Raw genomic sequence first — 13,226 nt, 5'->3', positions numbered from 1 at the left:
CAAAAAGTTTAGAAAAACTGCAACTCAATTCCACATACCGTAATGTGTACTCCAACTTCTCATTAAACAGCTATAGCGCCTCTTGCGGAGAAAACAAAGGTGAATCTGTGTGATTATTTATCATGAAACGTTTTATAGAGACAATAAATGAACGTTGCCTCCTGAACAATTTTTTTGCCGATGAGTTTGAAAGCTATGTAGATATTTTTAACACTTAATTATAATTTAGTCATCGCTAAATATATTTTTTTTCTCCGAAATGCCGGCAGTATAAAATGCTTATTCCTTGTATATTTTATAGTTTTGTTTTCATCAAATATATAAGGTAAGAAATTACGCGCACCGATGGCTTGCAGCCGTAGAGAGATTATTGCTCATATACCATGCATCAATTATTTTAACAATTAAAGTAATGTAGGTTTTTTCAAATAGAGAATTCGCATATTTTTAAGATGATCCTAAAGGCCTTGGATCAGTTGTTCTTGATGTTTAACACCCCTAAGAATCCATTGTCAAATGAACACGTTTAAGAGTTGACTTAGGTGCTCCCTAGCCGCCTAAAAACAAAACAAAAAAAAAAAAAATATATATATATATATATATATATATATTAGCTTTCAATTTTTAGCTGATGAGTTGCTATAGTAACTTTGATATCAGCAGTCAGATAATATTGGGCAATCAACACCCAATGCGACTTACCATTAAAACTTCTAGGAATGTGAAGGTACTCTGTAAATAAATAGCTCAATATCGATCTGGATACACCATAGATAACTCAAGAAAAAACTACGATAGTAGTGTGGGAGACTTATTTTAACATATTATGCCTTGTTGCATTTAGTTATTTTAAATAAATAGTTCAAAAAATGCAAGACGGCCAGTGCAACGGGACCAGTTTATATGGTATTGGATGTGATCTCTTTGTATCAGCGTGCAGACCTTTCCAAACACGTGACAAATTTACTGTACTGTTTGGGATAACAAGGATGTAGAGACAGAAAACTTGAAGTGTCTCAAGTGAGATAGAAAATAATGTACTTGATAGTGATCATAACATAGATACAGATGATGTCTACATTGGGTAATATATAAACATGAAACAAACAGAACTAAATAATTTCATAATATTGTATAAAATTTGTTCTTGTGCACCTCACTTATTATAATAAATAAAATTAGCTCATGTATTGCAGTAAAATTATAATGAGTACTTACGACTCATGTGACTTACTATTAGATTTTTCAGTGCACCTATTCAAGGGTTAAAGAAATAAGATGTAATTCTTAAGAAAATTTTCATTTCAGTGGTAGGGTTACTGTTGACTTACTGTTTTTGTCAACACAATGTTACAGATCGTTGTGTTGAATGAGCATGAGACTTGAATGAGTGATTTATATCACTCATTCAAGTGTCATTATGGACAGTGTTGATTTTATGGAGAGATTGTCAATTTTATTGTTGTGTGTGGCAATTTTATTGTTATGTACTTTTATTTTGAAAAATAGATTTTGATTATTATTATTTAATAAACAACATATACATAATATTCTAAAATGATGGTCAATAATTTAAAGGTGAAAAGTACATACTAAAATAAGCAAAAAAAGTCCCAGTGAACATCAGGCTGCAATTGAACCCTTTTTGAGATAATGCACATTTTCTTTTAAGATCTGCCACTGGAGCACTAGTATAGCAAAAAGCTGTGAATCTTTTGCTAAGGGTGGTTTTATAAAACATAAGATAATACATTTTTAATTTTTGGTTTCAACACCACAGGATTTTACAGATGTTACATGTTACAGGATGTTCTTTCTAACACCCTTTCCTCAACATCAGGTGTTATGCTTCTGGGCCTACCTGCTTGTACTCCATGTGCGAAGCACCCATGTTCTCTAAGGCGTTGATGTACCCTGATGAATGTGCACCTGTTGGGCTGCCTTCGGTGGGGAAATGCTTCTTGGTAGAAATGTGCAGCCTCTAGTGCACTGCTGTTGGCTTTACCGAAGTGCATGTCTGCATACTCTTTGTTGCTGTAACCTCTTTCCATGTTGACTATCCTTTGGCAATACTATTATGCCTGCTACATCGCAGAGCATTTGAGAGAGGAGAAATGGAGAGAATGAACATAACCTAACCTAAACAAACAAGTCAGTGGTGGATCCCAACTAGAAATGTGCAATATCTCGAAAACAATTCACTTAAAAACCCACATTTATTAGGTTTTTTTTGCATATTGTAATCTGTACAGTTCACCCTTAAATTATTGACCATCACTTTTGAAACACCTGTATAATAGGACCAAAGCCCCTGATAAATATATGTATTTACAGAAAGATGGTAGAGCTAAAAGTTTTAATGGAAAGTTTATATAGCAGTTAAATTCAATGTTGATTCTATATCCTCCCAAAGTGCAAATTTTTTTTATGAGTACATTATCTCAGGAAAATAGACAAGTCAACTTTTTGTGCATTCCCATTCAACATCACTTCCCTTTTTAAGTGATTAAATTATAGTCAAAATAGTAGCAACAATCAGACTTTCTTTTTCCTTTTGTGCATATGATTGCTTGCTAAATTTGGAAATTAAATATGATACCTTTTCCTGATCCTACTTCTCCATTATTGCAAAATTGCTCCATTAAAGCTGTAAACTATTTGACCAAAAAACAAATTGTTATACCATTAGTCTGATGCTTAGATAACTGGAATTCGATGCCATTGTAGATATCTCATTATTGTTAATGAATTATTATACACTGCACACCCCCATTTATTAGAGACTGGCTTTTTGATATCCTTACATCATCAGTTGTAAGTAACTGAAATAGAACATATCATAAGTGACTTGTATCCAAATCTCCATCTTCGTTTTTCTGTCTATACTAAAGCTTCTGTATATGTCACCTCCTCTAATATCTACTGGCTTCAGGATCTCTATTTTTGTTGGTTGTTGTTATTTGGTTTTTTAGGAGCATTAGCTCGACGACTATACACCTGGACCTCACCACAAGACTCTGACAACAATATCGTCAGGAATCAAATTGACTACATCTTAATCAACATCAGATATAAGTCAAGTGTCCTCAATGCAAAAACTTACCCCGGAGCTGACATATCATCAGACCATAACCCAGTAACAGCAACACTACGTCTCAAATTACGAGCAGTCAAACGCACAAGCACAACAAAAAGAATCGACCTGGAGAAACTGAAGAACACCGCCAACAGACGACAAGTACAGCTTCATCTCAACACTACAATCCGATCGATCGAAGCAGTAACAACAGACGTGCAAGCATTCGGGCGTTCACTCAAACAGTGCATCAATGAAACAGCAGAAACCCTGCTAGGACATCAGGCGTCGAAAAAGAAACAACGGTGGATGACCCAGCACATACTAGACCTAATGGATGAACGGAGAATATTCAAAAACAACAACAACCGGGAAAAATACAAAGAAATACAACAAAAGATCAAACAGGAAATCCGGAAGGCGAAGGAAAAATGGATGGAAGATCAGTGTGCAGAAATCGAAGACCTAATCAAGAAAAATGACAACTATAACCTGCACAAGAAGCTTAAAGAAGCTGGAAACATCTACAAACCGGCTCCTATCCCAAGTTTATATACGGACAACAATCAACCTATACTAAGCAAACAAGCCAAACTCGACACCTGGAAGAGCTATATATACAATCTGTTCGGCACCAACAGAAAACCGGCAGAAACGCAACAACAAACACAGGAAGACAATCTCCACATATTAACATCTGAAGTGGAACATGCCATCCGAATAACAAAGCCAGGCAAGGCCTGTGGACCTGATCAGATTCATGTGGAACTGCTGAAACAACTAGACTACAGCAACATCCAACAACTAACGAAATGGTTCAATCAAATCTACAACAACAACGACATTCCATCCGAATGGCTCCAATCCATCTTTGTGGCCCTACCAAAAAAGGCTACCAGCCGGAAATGCGAAGACTTCAGGCTGATCAGTCTAATGAGCCAGGTGCTAAAAGTCTTCCTCAAGGTGATTCAGCAAAGGATAAGATGTAAGTGCGAAAGTGCACTAGGAAACACACAGTTCGGATTCTGCAGGGGACTAGGCACCAGAGAAGCAATTTTCTGTTTACAAATATTGCTACAAAGGTGCTATGAACATCAAAAAGACGTGTATATATGTTTTATTGACTACGAGAAAGCCTTCGATTCAGTAGACCACGACCGCCTAATTGACCGACTGAGAAAACTTGGGCTTGAAAACAATGATATCAACTTTATTACAACTTTCTACTGGAATCAAACAGCCCGGCTTCGCTATGACAACGATCTGACAGACCCAATTCCAATAAAAAAAGGCGTCCGGCAAGGCTGTCCATTATCTCCCATTCTTTTTAACATCTATTCGGAAATGATCTTCGACCAAACACTGGCTGACAAGAACATCGGCATAAAAGTTAACGGACACTACATCAATAACTTAAGATATGCCGATGACACAGCACTAATAGCGGATTCAGAACAAGATTTACAGACCATCTTGAACGAAGTGGACATAGAAAGCCAAGCATGGGGGCTACGAATCAACAAAAAGAAAACAAAGGTGATGAAGGTCAGCAGGACTGCAAGCAAAATCACGATCAAACTAAACAACGAAAAATTAGAGCAAATACACCGCTTCAAGTATCTCGGAGTGCTCATTGATGACCAGCTGAACCATGAGGCCGAAATCAAAAGCAGAATTGAACAAGCCAGGCAGGCATTCACCAAATGGAGAACCCTCCTCACCGACAGAAGCTTGAACATCGTGCTCAAATTACGCACATTGAAATGCTACATCTGGCCAATACTGCTCTACGGTGTAGAAACCTGGACTCTAACATCAGCCACTACAAAAAAGCTCCAGGCCTTCGAAATGTGGCTCTACCGAAGAATGCTGAAAATTCCGTGGACAGCCAAGATAACCAACGCACAGGTCCTGCAGGACATGCACACGGAACGGGACCTGCTCAAAACCATCATCAGCAGGAAATGCAAATACCTAGGTCACATCGCTAGGAACCAACAAAAATATCACCTTCTACCACTCATCCTGGAGGGAAAGATCGAAGGCAAGAAACGCCCAGGCAGACCGAAAATGGCATGGCTAGATAACATCAACACCTGGCTTCACATGACAACAGCACAAATTCTACACGCAGCGCTAGACAGAGAACAATATCAAAACGAAGTCGCAAACGCCATTCGGCAGCATTAAAGAAGAAGAAGAGGAGCATTAGCAACTAAGGCCATATTGCTCCGGGAAATGCGGTTGTCATTCCCTGACCTTTCCACATCCTCTGTATTTGGTGGTCACGTGCTCGAACTCCGGTTTAATCAAGAAGTGTGTGCTATGCACTGCTGCTCCTTCCCACCTGGCTACAGAGGTGCCTATTTTTGTTTGAATTGGTTTTAAAGTTTAATAGGTATAAATTTTTAACAGATATGCAGTGAGAAGTAGCCCTAGACTAGTTCTAGCAACGTGCTGGCTCCACAAGGGCAGTGTAGGCTGATGTTTTTTGGCACCCTAGGTCACTTGTATGGACAGAACGCCATGCATGCAGTGCTTCAGACTGCTTACACTTAATTTGTAATTTTTTACTGTATTTTAATCAGTTAACAGTCAGTTGTAATATACATTATATATATATTATAAAATAAGATTTACCTGTAGTGTTAACATTTTAAAGTCACAAGGTACTTTTCTACCTAAATGATGGATTGCTTTTTAAAATCACACTGGCTTTAGCTTATTCACGTTGCTTTGTATTCTCCAAAGGATTATCTTGTTAGGCTACAGTGGGTTCCGTTTTCATTGTCACCATTAAATTGTCTTTAGATTATTCATTTTTTATATTTCTTTTGTTTAATAATTGCATTTCCATATTTTCCAAATCAAGGGGGGGGTATATCTCCTCCCTCATTACTTTAATTATATGCCATTCACAGTTTTACCAAATCACAAGGATCCTCTGTTCCCTAACTTCTTGATCAGAGAGAAAGTGAGAGATCACGTATATGAAAGTTTGCTTTTTTACAGAAAAAAAAGATTGAATCATAATTAGTATAATATGCTATGTATGGAAAATAAAATAATTCTATTTGCCCTTTATTTTTTAACAAATAAATAATACATTAGTAAGCATTCTTATTATGTACCTTATTTTAATGTTTTTTTTTTTTTTTTTTTTTTTTAACAGCATTGTTTAAAATTGAGTTTCAAGATTTTTTGCAATGGTTGAGGAAGACAAAGCTGCTTTAGAGAACAACATACCTAACAAAGAAAAGGCAGTAAAGAAAGTGATGAAAGTGACGGGTATGAATGGATTTAATTGTTTACATTTACTTCAGAGTTTAATTGGAATATGTTATAAAAAGTAATATAAAATAAAATCTTAAATAAAAGTTGAAGCAACAGATTTCATGAATTGTATGTTAAAAGGAAACTGCTACAACATTGTAACAGTTTCCTTTTATTGTTAGGTTACCATGGACAAGGAATGCCCACGGTGCTCTTTTGATGATTTATTAAACATTTGCTTGTAGAGATAGGGAGGTCATAATTCCACTGTATAAGGCAATTATAAGACCACACTTGGAGTAGTGTGTTCAGATATAGAGACCATACCTAAAAAAAAGACATTGAGCTTCTTGAGGGGGTCAAAGACAGTCAACTTGTCTTGTGAAATCAGCAAAAGAGGGCATCCATATGAGGAAAGACTGAATATGTGGACTGCAGAGCTTGACTGAGATGTATAAGGCTGTAAGAGGTGAAAGTAAAATGAAGGTGAAATAATAATTGTTATAAATGATTACAGAACCAGGCTGTAAATTCAAATTATTGGGGAAGTGGTTTAGACTGGATTCTAGTAATTTTTTCTTTTACTTAATGAGTTATTAATTACTGAAATAAGTGTACCTCCATGGGTGGTTGATGTTGACAGCTTGTGGAAATTCAAAAGTCAGCTGAATAGACACCTACACGAGGAGGGAGCCAAATAGTTAGTTTATTTCAATTATGATTTTTTTTTTTTTTTAGCTTTGCCAGCAAAAGCTTGGTCTTTCCTTGACATATGGCTGATACTAATACCCCCTTAAATACCATATTCAAATTCTGCAACCAGTGTATCATTATATGTATATTATAAAATAAGATTTACCTGTAGTCACAAGGTACTTTACTGCCTAAATGACGGATTGCTTTTTAAAATCACACTGGCTTAAGCTTATATACTTTGCTTTGTATTCTCCAAAGGATTATCTTGTTAGGCTGCAATGGGTTCCGTTTTCATTTTTATAATATATTATGTTTTTATATTTATATTCACCATCTTTATAATATTTATATTATGTTTGCAGAGCTTGACTGAGCTTGACGTCACCCGCTCATCAAATTTATTAAACACGGGCAATACTTCATATCATTAGTTTCAAAACGTGCAAGAGCCTTTTTATTACATACAGCTGCACTTTCTTCCTGAATATCCTACTTGGATCTTAGTTGAATTTTCCATTACTTTCCCACAGCCCATTTCTCACTGTATTAGTGTTATAATAATCATAAGTGGGTCCTGTACTGATGTCTTAGTCAGTTCCCAATAGGACAGTTTGAAGTAGTGCAAGAAATCTAATATACTGCTTTTAGCCACCAGTAATATGGTTTGCTCTCAGTCTTTTCTGTTAACAAGTATAGAGCATTCTGAGAAAAATTTTACCCCATGATACTCCTAGTTGGGATCAATTGGCACAACTTGTGACAGAATCTTCCTCCTATCATGCCTTGATGAATTCTCAGATTCTCATGTCAGGCCTGTGAGGTCAGTGAGACCCCAGACAATATTTCAGCAGTTTGTACTTTATCTACTCTGTCCACACAGCTGAACCCCCTAGCAGATGTTCTTGAAAATGTTTTCTTTGATTTCTCCACTGATCTATTATTGCACAGTTAGGAAAAATTCATGAACTAATTATATGCATGTGTTAGTGGCCTCTATCACATACAGTTATCGATAGTAAGTTTTCTTTATAACACATGCTTTCCTCTAGTCTGTAATGCTCTCTGACTTTGTGACATTGAAGCATTGATTCCAGACAAACTGTTGATGTGCACGCTTCGTGCTTCATATAGTGAAAGGTGTAAAGGGATTATTAATTTCAAAAATTAATTAAAAATATGTTTTTAATTTAAACAGATTTTTACAGTTTTGTGAAAAACTGATGCACCACTGACTCATGTTTAAATCCTATTCATGATCCAAACATTGTGAAAAAAAAAGACATTGATGAACCAAGAAAAAGAACTTCTGAATTTCAAATTTCTGGTAAAGGCAATCCTAAACAGGCAACGTAAGCTGATAATTCTAGACACGTTATCCTCACTTTTTCAGAGAATCTGTTCATGTTTCTGTCTTCTGGTTTGTAATAAAGTAATAAAGTAATTCTGATGGAGCTTTGGAAATGAATCTGACAGCCAAGGCCAGATAACAAGGCCATTGTTGAGAACTTAACTTTGAGTCAACATTTCTGAAGAGGGCAAAGTCTGCTATAATCAAAATCAGTTGATGTCTAATAGCATATACAAACAGAAATACACAGGCAGAAAAATGTTAAATAATCTAATTTTTAAAAGCATACTCTACTGGTAAACAATCCTGAATATAATGTGTATTTTGCCAGTGAAATTTAATTTATAGTGCATTGTGTGCTTTAAAAAAAAGCCTCCTTATTTTTCAGTGGCTAAAAAAATTTCCTGTTTTCTTCCTGCTTGCAAATGTATGATTTCCAGTTTTTTGAAAGTCAAAAGTTGGAAACTATGTTTACATGTGTATACAGTCTGTCCCCGACATACGTAAAAGATACATTCCAAGACTTCTTATGAAAAAGTCAATTTTTAAGTAATTTGGGTATCAGTAATAAAATATTGCTACTTGATCCCTGATATGCCAAAATTACAAAAATCACATAATATCCTCAGAAGAATGAAAAAAATAGTTATACTATGCACCATAACAATTAAAAACTTTATCTGGAGACAGCAGTGAAGTAGTCGGAGTGGCACATAAGAAAAGAAAACGTAAAAGGAAAAAAAAAAGCGCATATTATTGTATTGTAAAAACTGATATGTATTTCATACGCTTTGTAGGCTTTATAAGGGCTACTAAGGGAATCAAAACCAAAGTGTACATATTTAAGAAAATTGGGCTAAACCACACAATGAATCAGAGTCTATACACTTCAGGTGATGAAGTGTATACACTTCAGGTGATGAACTGAAGGTAACAAAACGAACCTGAAACATTAATCACAGGATGTTGGATGTTGTAGGCTGCGTAGAGGTCAGGGAGGTGATACGTGATATGAACTCTTCAGTCTTCATCAACTTTGTATGCTTTTTTCCCTTTTCATAAATTTTGCGATAAGCCAATAACAATCTTGAACTTTTCTTTCTATTTTCAAGAAACATTGTGTTTTTATCCATTCCATCAAACATAGAGAGACCTTCCTGAATTTTGTCAAATGCTTCTGCCATTTCCTTTAATTTGAATGCTTCTTGAGTTGCTCCGATTCCTCAATGGATTTGACTCTTCCTTGCTCCTCAACTCTTTGCGCATTCAATTGGGCTAGGTCTTATGTTGTTAAATCTTCACCTCGTTCATCCACAAGCTCATCTACATCTTCATCGCTAAGTTTACAGTTTCTTTGGTAACAGAAGACATCAGCGCATCTTTGTTGAACCCTTCGTTGTTAAGCTTGGAATATTTTAGAAGTTTTTCCAAACTCCGCTCATACAAGTTGTTGTTGTCACATCATTCCATGCTCTTGAAATGTTGCGTATTCCATTGAGGATGTTAAATGTCTTCCAAAATTGTCGCAGATCCATTTTCCCTTGCTCTGTTGCATTTACAGCCTCAGAAAATGTCCGTATGTAATAAGCTTTGAATGTTAGAATAACTCCCTGATCTATTGGTTGAATTTGGAGGAAAGTATACATCTCGACGTTGTCGTGAAGATCATCTAGATGTTTAGGATGACCGGGAGTGTTGTCAAGGAGCATTAATATCTTAAAAGGCACTGACATTTGTAAGCAATATTTTTCAATTTCAGGGTTAAACACATTTAGAAATCATTCTTCGAACATGGTTATTGTCACCCAGGCCTTTGAGTTAGCCCTGAATTGTACAGGAAGTGATTTCTTGTCAATGCTCTTAAAAGCCCGCAGGTTTTCTGAGTGATAAACCACTAAAGTGGTTTATCACTCAGAAAATTTTTAAATTAAAAATTTAAGTTTATAACCCGCTATGTTACCCCCACTAAGAGCGTTATCCTGTCTTTGGAAGCTTTAAATCCAGACAGCGACTTTTCTTCAGTAGAATTATAAGTTTTACTAGGCATTTTTCCAAGAAAGACTAGTCTCATCCACATTAAATATTTGTTGCGGCAAATAAACCACCACTTCTTATAATCTCGTCCAATTTGTCCTTGAATTTTTTGGCAGCCTCACCATCTGCACTTGCTGTTTCACCACTCATGGCGACGTTATGATATCCACTTCTCTTACAGAACCTATCAAACTGACCATGACTCACAATACAGATTGTTTCAGTATCATCGCCCTTCTTAAGGTCCTCAAAAATGGCATGAACCTTTGCTTTAGAGGCATTTGATGCAAGAAAGCAAGCTTATGCAGCATCAGCCAAAAAAAAAATGAAAAATAAAATAAAATAAAATAAATAGTTAAATAAATAAATAAAAATAACCACTTCCACTTCACCCCTCTGTTCGTTCGAAATACCTGTCCAGCTGAGCCTTAAACTTATTTAGGCTATCCTAACTTCCACGACAAGGGATGGAAGTCTGTTCCGCCAACCAACCACCTGCTGGCTAAAGGCAAATTTCCTCACGTCTATCCTACATCTGTCTTTCCTCAATTTGAATTTATGCCCTCTCAGGTGATTATTCTGAGCAAGAGGAAGAGTCCCATCAGCATTGAGCATGCTCAAACCATTCAAGGCTTTATACACCTCTATCAGATCACCTCACTGGTGCCTAGTCTCCAGACACTGTAATTTGCAAAACTTAAGCCTTTCTTTGTAAGAGCATCCCTTTGTTCCATTCACCAATCTTGTTGCCCTTCTCTGTACTCGTTCCAGCATCTCTACATCCTTCTTGAAATGAGGGCTCCAGACCTGTATACAGTACTATAGGTGTGGCCTGACCATTGCCTTATACAAGAGAATAATCACCTCCTTATCCCTGCTAGAAAAATTCCTATATATCATTGACATATATGACCTACTCTTGCAGCCCATCTGCACTGCTCAGAAAACTTCATATCTGCCTGCACAACCACCCCCAGGTCCCTTTCATTCTCTACCACTGTCAGTGTAGTACCACAGAGTTGATATGTTGCTCTGGGGTTGCTGTTTCCCATATGTAGTACTTTACATTTGTCAATGTTAAACTTCATTTGCTACCTCTCAGCCCATCTGCTCAACCTTTCTAGATCCTGTTGCAGTAGCATAGTGTCAGTAGTGTCCTTGACAACCCTGCCAGCCTTCGTATCGTCTGCAAACTTGGACATTAAGCTTGATATACCATCATCAATATTATTTATAAATACAGAAAACAATAATGGACCCAATACTGAACCCTGAGGGACTCCACTAATAACATTAGTCCAGTGTGGCATTGGAGGCAGCAATTTGCCTCCAATGCCACACTGCTCCAATTTGTGCAGCAGTCTTCCATGTGCAACAGTATCAAAAGCCTTTCTAAGATTCAAGTATATAATATCAAAGTTATTTCCTGCATCCAGTTCTTTTGTGACTGCATCATAGTATCCAATCAAATTGGTCAGACAAGACTTCCCCTTAACAAAACCATGCTGTGTCTGAGCTATAATTGAAGTCTTGTCTAGATGATCCTGCAGTGTTTCTTTAACTAGTGCCTCCATTAATTTTCCGGGAACAGAAGTTAAACTAATAGGTCTATAATTACTTGTGTCGCCCTTTGATCCTCCTTTGTGAATTGGGGTCACATTTGCACATCTCCAGTCCATGGGTACTTCCCCTGAGACCAAGGAAGCTCTCATAATTATGGCTAAGGGTTTGCTTACTTCCTTTGCTGCCTCCTTTAATATAACTGGATAGATCCCATCCACCCCAGGTGCCTTTCTTGTATTTATCTTCAACAATTTCTCCTCTACTTTACTCTCAGTTATTACAAGATTCTCTAGCTTACTGCCAGAGTTGAATACACCTCTGGCATTCCCCTCCCTGAATAACTCCTCAAGTGTGAATGTCGATGTAAAATATTCATTTAGTTTGTTAGCTACCTGAGCAGGATCATCAACAGTTGACCCATCGATATCAAGTGGACCAATCTGATTCATCCCCTTCCTTCTAGAGTTTACATAAGTAAAGAACTCTTTGCTGTTTTTCTTTGCATCTCTTGCCAACGATTTCTCGTAATCTGCCTTCGCCTGCCTAACCTCCTTTGTAACTTGGTTACACATCAACTTGTATCTATAATAGGCTTCTATGTCACTTGTTAATTTGTATGTATCCCATGCATTTTTCTTCTCTGCCATATGTCTCATTAGTTCATCTGACATCCACTTAGGCCTAAACCTTGAACAATATTTCTTAGTTGGTATGTAAAGCCTAGTAGCTTCCAAGATAAGTTCTTTGAATACTTCCCATTTTGAATTTGCTGTTGGTAACATCAGTTGGTCCCACTGTATAGAGGTTAAATACTATCTCAGTCCATCGTAGTCGCCTTTATGAAAGCAATAACCCTTCCCTTTACTCCTAATGGTAGTTACCTCTTTGAGTAAATCCCACTTCAGCACACTGTGATCACTGCCACCTAGTGGTTCATTTACCTGCAGATTCTTAATGCATGAAGAATCACTACTGATAATCAAATCAAGAGTATTACTCCCTCTAGTTGCCTCCTGAACATGCTGGTGTAGAAAACAATCATCCAATAAATCCACAAAAGCCTTGCTAGTGTGTGAGTGACCAGTCCCCAAATTCCAGTCAATATCTGGGAAATTAAAATCCCCTATTATAAGACTCTCTGATTTACTGGCCCACTCTATTTCCCTGTACAATTTCTTATTATATCATCAGAGTCATTAGGCCTATAACACACTCCTACTCTCAATTTTGATCTCC

General features: G+C 36.8%; 1 long non-coding RNA gene across 1 annotated transcript in view; it reads left to right on the top strand.

The window, feature by feature from the left end:
• Positions 1–262: 262 nt before the first annotated feature.
• The window catches only part of LOC150083601 (uncharacterized), a 31,899-nt gene continuing 18,935 nt past the window's right edge, over positions 263–13,226 (top strand). Inside the window, exons 1-2 of the long non-coding RNA XR_016547181.1 lie at positions 263–325; positions 6,249–6,364. This is a non-coding gene — a long non-coding RNA (uncharacterized LOC150083601). The remainder of the gene's footprint in view (positions 326–6,248; positions 6,365–13,226) is intronic.

Source organism: Mastigoproctus giganteus, chromosome 7 (genome assembly GCF_048544385.1).
Source record: "Mastigoproctus giganteus isolate SK-2022 chromosome 7, ASM4854438v1, whole genome shotgun sequence".
Classification (NCBI taxonomy): Eukaryota; Metazoa; Arthropoda; class Arachnida; order Uropygi; family Thelyphonidae; genus Mastigoproctus; species Mastigoproctus giganteus.
This window is presented reverse-complemented; position numbering and strand designations above follow the sequence as displayed.